Source organism: Pinus tabuliformis, chromosome 7 (genome assembly GCF_031772625.1).
Source record: "Pinus tabuliformis cultivar Carrire ecotype Pingquan chromosome 7, CPIR1, whole genome shotgun sequence".
Lineage (NCBI taxonomy): Eukaryota > Viridiplantae > Streptophyta > Pinopsida > Pinales > Pinaceae > Pinus > Pinus tabuliformis.
Window position 1 is genome coordinate 404,696,805 of NC_142293.1, and position 6,899 is coordinate 404,703,703.

A 6,899-nucleotide genomic window follows, 5' to 3' on the forward strand; every position below is an offset into this window, starting at 1 on the left:
GGCAGTTATTGTATATATCTAGCTAGAGGCTATAACATAAAGAGATTTGTTATATGTGAAGATAAAAAAATGAAAGGAATGTGAAATTTTGACCAACAACTATAAGTTCCTTTGAAGGACTAGATCAAACCATAACATTTTTATCAAGATAATCAACTCACCCGTGCTAGTATGATTCTAGCAGTTTCATGATAAAACTCAAACTTAATCAACTTCAAACAACATAAATTAACCGATAATATGTCTGAGGTTGGTCACCTAAGGATTATATCATACTAAATTACCTTTTGCATCTAACATTGAAAATGACCGTGAAAGAAATGAAGACAAATCAATGATTATGATGGATGCATGTGATGAAATAAAATAAAGAAATACCTTTCTTCTTACTACTGATGAGCCTTCTAGGGGATTCTTAGATGAAATTGATCCTGATCTGCTTTCTAAAATCAAAGAGACACTTTCTAGCTACTCTGATTTGACGGACAAAAACCCCAATGCTTATGAAAATGAATATGGAAATCAATAAGCATCGGTGAACCTGGTCTTGAAGAAGGAGTCTCAAAGTCTAATATGGATAGTATTTTAAATTTCTACAGCTAGCAGAGGGTTTTCCCAGGTGGGTTCCCTAGAAAATTTTGTTTTTTTTTTGCTATAGTGTGACAATGTTTTATTTCTGTTCTATTCCACTACAAATTGGTAGAGATATTTTTTGTCTTGGTGCAACAATTAGTTTCAGATTTATTCATTCAAGAAGTTTGAAGGAAATTATACACAAGGGACAATTAATCTATATTTTCACTTATATCTTTTGCAAGTAAAATTCACAACTAAATTTTCATCCAAAATGTTTAGGTTACTAGTAAGTGGTATCACATCATATCTCAACATTGCAAGGCATAAATCATACTATTCAATAAGGTTGAGACTTGAGATACAAAAATCTTCCCAAGTTATGCAAGCAAGAAAACTGTTGATTTTTAGTTCTAAACCTATCCAACCAGAACCAAATTCTGCCATTTTCAACACCCTCTAGTCAAAGTTATTCCTAGCCTCATTCAACTCAATTAAGAATATGTCAATCTCATTGAGATTTCTTCTTCGGTTCATGCTTCTAAGTTATATATTTATGGAACCTAATATATCATCTATGTTAATTGATTATGCATTCAAAATTATTTAGTCCGTCAAGTGCATCTACCTAATTTTCTGATCAGTTTCTAGGCAGACTCCATCAGACATTTACAGCAGAAAATAGAAGATTGTTTTAGTACCTAGTGTTATAAAACTCTAATTTCGAAAAAGTATTTTGGATTGTTTCCATAAAAATATTTACAAAATTTTCAATCCCATAGCCATTTCAGGGAGAATTTTAGTCAAGGAGAAATTTAGTATTGTTTTTGGAAAATTTGAATGCAACTAAAAGAAATTCTTCTTGTTTGCTCAAAATATTCCAGCACCAAATATGATTGAATTCACAAAACTTAATATTTGGAAATAATTAAATTTCACTTCGCTTTTCCAGGACCATATATGAGTAAATTCACAAAACTTGAGATTTGGATTCTGGAAGCACATAAATTTCACCTCATTTATTAAGATTGGAAGTTCCCTGAGATGCAAACATGTAGTATTAAGGATCTACTTTGCTTGTTTAAGGACAATGTTCAGTTTATAAATAGTGATACAAGAATTCTTGTATACATGCCTGACACAATTCTTTGGTCACAACTAATGAAATGGAGCTCCATCAATACATAACTGACAAGGTAGAATGTAAGAGGGCATCTACTTTTCAACATATACTCTGACAAAAATAAACATCTATGCAGTCATATAAAGTTGTCACCGCACCAAAAAAGGAATAAAAAACCAAAACAAAAATAGGAACAGACTTGGATTTTTATGGTTACTCTAACAAAATGTTAAATAGGATAAATATGTTAATATGGCAAATAGTTTAGTTGATTATGATTTATTGAGCCCAAGGGTTTAGCCCAACTGAATGTCATTAATGTTGTTGGGTATTTGGCTAGTTCTGTGTTGGCAGGTGCCCTATTCGAAATCCCTTGGGTGAGGTGCACTAGTTAATGCGAATGGGTTTACCAAGGATGCCATCCATGAATGTGGGGAAACATCCACTGGGATTCCCCAGAGAGTTTTTCTTTGAAAGAATAAAAATAGGATTTCCTAAAGAGAAATTTTGATATGCATACATTGTACACCCAATAAAGTCAACTCTATAGAGACAAACCATAAAAGAAGGAAAAATACAGATGCTCCAATATAGTAAAGGCCATCAATTATACTCATGAAGAGATTATATTTCAAGTATTCTTATGGACAGTAATACAATACGCCTGCATACCCTTATGTTGGGTCTATTGTCAAACAAAGATCTTACTAACAATGGATCCTGTGATCAAGTGAAATAGTGCTAATGTCAATGACGAAGTGAGTGATCGAGTAAAATATGAATTGTGATTGATCTTCGGTTATATGGTTGTGATCTACTTCCCTCTTCTACAACTAAATGTTGAACAATTACAGATAGATAAGCATTCCTAAATTTATATATGAATTGTATTGAATTATTACTCATTTTTTATGGTTTATTTCATTGTTGAATTAATTTTTAGGTTGCCCTGCTTGTGTTAGCAGTATTTGTGATTTATGGATTCGTGATTAATGGAATGGTTGTGTGTATTTAGGTTGCATAAATCTATAGTTTCATGCATGTCAATAGTAAATAGTTAATATCAATTACTTTGTAAATTTGTGTGCACTTTTTGTGTGAATTATTCAGTTCAGTTACTTCGTAAATTTGTGTGAATTCATAAATTTGTGGGAATTTGGGTTCATTTTTTGTGTAAATTTGGGTGGTAAACTGAAGTACCACATCCTCAAAGTGCACATAATTTATTGGGTATATTACATGCATGGACCAATACCATGTAGCTACGTTTGACATGCAAACCCTAAAAATCTAACTCCTATAAAATAAGAGAACTACCCACAATGACATGTACCTATAAATGGAACCAACATGATGGGATATGGAACATACAAATCTAGGGGTTGAAATTCCCTTAATGCACGTTAGAGCATCTAGCTCGGTGAACCTCATAGTTTGAGAGAAAGAGTGTTATAGACATTTTTGTGCCTTACATCTCTGAGCATGAAATTTCCATAAACCAAGGGATCTAAAGACCATAAACATGTTGTTCCGACCCCTAAAGGAACAAGGTCAACAGACTACAGCTTCTCCCAGAAGTTTTCCACCAGAAACTGCTCAGAATCAGTCAAATCAGGATCATTTCAGATGCTCCACTGGCTAGCTGCGTTGCATAGCACCCAAGTACACTGGCTAGGTGTGTTGCAACGCACTTGAATGCACTACCAGGGTGCGTTGAGTGGGAAATGACAAATGGCAGTGCCATTCTGCGAGGTGGAAAGACAATGGAAGCTTCCAGAATCTTCTCCAATGACACTTGCCTCACTGAGTTCGACCAAGGATGAGTAAGAGGCTCTCAGTCTCCAAGTGGAAGCAAGAACTGACAGTGAGAAGCCACTAGTCAAATCATAAGCTGACTCATCCTCCTTGCATACATCTATATATGGATCCCTCATCCAAGAGATCCAGAGGCTGGAATTTTGATATTGCAAAGAATTGTTGTTGGTATTGAGAGAGACAATTAGACTATTGGGTGATTTATGCTTTGTTGGAGGTGAGAAGGGACTTCTATGCTGGGAGGTTGATGCTGGATCAGGACATCGGTTGTATCTCCTCCTGAACTTTCTTGTTTTATCAATAAAACTATTTGAGTTTTCTCCTACATACTTGTGTTTCATTGATGATTGTTGCATTAGTATGTTTAGCTTATATCTGATCCTAAGCTTTTTATGAACATAAACCTATGTCTTTGTATAGTTTCTTTCTTCTTTGATCTTGCAGGTATTGTGCAGCTGGGCAAGTGAAGGAGCAAGTGATTGAAAGCTATCAAAGAGAAGAGGAACTGGGCCAAAGGAACTAGCGCAAGACAACGGTTAGTTCATCCTTTCCTTCTTTGTTTATAGTTCATAAAGAAGAATACACAAGTAGTTATCTCTGTTTGTTTCTAAGGTACTGTCACACCTTAGTGGGATAGGGTCTTTCTGAATGGATACTTTTCCCGATAACAAAATGGCGACTCCACTGGGGACGATTGTCTGATTAGTTTGTTTGTGTTTCTATTGTTGTTTATTTCATAAGCTTAGAAGTAGCAATCGAACTGCATTTGCCATTAACAAATGCAAAGTAGACACCTGCTACTTCAATCCATTCACTGGATCTGTTTATGATTTGAATAGCTGATCCACAAATGATCTGATTGCCCTTTGTGATAGTTCTCAAACCTTCATTAAATCCACCCTCTGATTGTGCATTACTGATTGCTTTTACTCGGCCAAAAGCCATAGATTAAACTGCAAACCGTGACCCAGAACCCGGATAGAAGTCTCGTTTCTGCCCCAGCGCAGGCACAGTGAAGAGACTCTGCATTTCAACGCAGTTCCCGAGAGGGCCACCTGCGCTGCAATCCAGTTTCTCTGTGCTACAGGTGCGCTGATCAGCTTTGCCTTGTGCAGCTGAGGTTCTTTGCTTCATTTTTCAGTTTTGATCTCTGTTTTTGCAGCCTGTGATCAATGTGTGTTTCTGTTTCAAAACCCCTTTTCTTTGCCTCAATTCCGCCTCCGTTGTACAAAGAAACTGTAGGTGTTTTTGTGTGTTTGTTACATCATTTACAGTTTTTCCTTTGCAAAAGTAGAATAGTCATACTGTCGTCCTCTGATTTAGATCTGTCGAAAGTGTCAGTTTGATCATAGGAGAAAGTTTATTTGCTGTTGACAGTTGATTATACATTTACTTTTGCCTTTTGGTTTGGATTTGTGCTTTTCTAAGTGTCGAAACAAGTATTTTCCTTGTTTGTGTTTATCACTTAAAAGCGAATTCAAATTTGTACATCAACTTTCTTTTTAGGCATCAATATTAAGAAAGTGAAAAACAAATACATTGCACAAGTGCATTTGCATATTGACAGTCTGCTTGGCTTGATTTAGGAAAAGTGCATTTACAGTGTGCTCTATGCTCTTTGAGAAAAGGTTGTGTCTTACTTTTCCCTTGTAGCTAGGATTTTCATTGCTGAAAAGAGATAAAAGTTTGTTTATCATCTTTAGACTGCATTTTAGGAATTACATCTACATCTCGTGGTGAACCAAAAAGGCAAACTTCATAAGAAAGATCAACCTAAAATAAATTCAATGAACTTAACAACGCTTTGTAACTTAACGCACAACATTTAGAGGTCTAGGCTAGAGACGTGTTCCGGCGTCGTAAAGCCTGGTAACTGTTGTCCTCACTGTTGGTTGGGTGATTCCTCCACTTTGAGACGATAAGTGCCAGTACGGACTTGTGCTCCCACGTACCGTCAAGTATATATTGGGAGACCCCTATAGGCTTAAAACTTTTATCCATAGGAAGCCGCGTCGGCCACCCCACTAATCGCAATGCACCGAACACAGCATTCGGGAAGATTGACTGCCATACCGTAAAACGTATTCTGCAGTTTTGTGATTGGTTTGGTACTCCCTCTACCTAGACCTCCAGAGCAGTCCCTTTCATTCCTTTTCAGACTCCTTAACAGAAAAGGTCCATCTGAGCACTTGTCACTTCAGGCTCATTAAAAATCGAAGGAGACTAGAGTCATCTTTTGTTTTTTCTCGACTCTTAAAAACTGAAAAAACAAGTTGTGTCAAAGCATGTTAAAATTTATTTTGAACGGAATAATCATCCCCTTTTCCTACGTTGATCTTTGGGTTGAGAAAATGGAGCCTACCAACCAAGGAATTCCCCTTGGTGGAAATCCTAGTCCCTTCTCCTCTTGGCGAGATGTTGGTGCGCCCCATATGGCCACATTGTCGCTTCCAAGACTGACAATTGGATTGCTAGTGTGGCTCTTCTCAGCCAATGTCGTTCAGCACACCACTATTCCTGAACAGTCAAATCAGCAGCTAAACGAGTCCAAAGTTGCCCACCAACCTTCTACCTCTTCTAACTCTTCCTCTCCTCCTTCCTCTTCGCTTGATGGAACTGGTAAAGCTAAAAGCCAAGTTCCTAAGGAGAAGAAGGAAAAGAAGAAGAAAGAGAAGAAGAAGAAGGAGCCAAAAGCGAATGGGGGCAAACAAGCGTCGTCTAGCAAAAATCCACACACCGCACCGACCAGGCCTAAATCGCCATGTGTCATTTGCAGAGGAGACCACTTTCACAGAGACTGTCCTTGCATCCCTCGGATACTAAGGGACTGGTCTCCTCGTTTGCACAACCCGGTGTCATCAACCTCTGGTGATCATGTTGAAAGCACACCGTCGACTAGTGAAAGTGAAGCACAAGGACAAAAAGGGAAAGCTAAATTTCCCTGTAAACTGTGCGAAGGCGATCATGCCGTCCACCGTTGTCCCTTCTTAGACGAAGCTAAAAGAGTTTTGGATGATCGTCTGGTTTCACCGTTACGACTCCCTCCTGGATATAAAAAACTCTTGCCGAGTCCGTCACTAGTCGAGAATCCGGCTGGCCCGCTCAAGTGGTCGGCCGAAGCATCTATCATTGAGGATGAACCGTCTGAATCCATACCAGACGAAAGTCAAAAGGTCGAGGCGGCAGTTGACCCGGTCTTGCCTTCAGAGGTTTTATCTTCGAATGATACAGTCACTGAAGAGAACAAAGATGACACCATCCAAATTCTCTTCATCAACACAGACTCCAATGAACATGAGGTTAATATACCCATTCCTTTACCGCAGGAAGGAAGTTCATCAGGGTCGTACCCGGCCGTCTATTCGGTCCCACCTCCAAGCAACCTAGT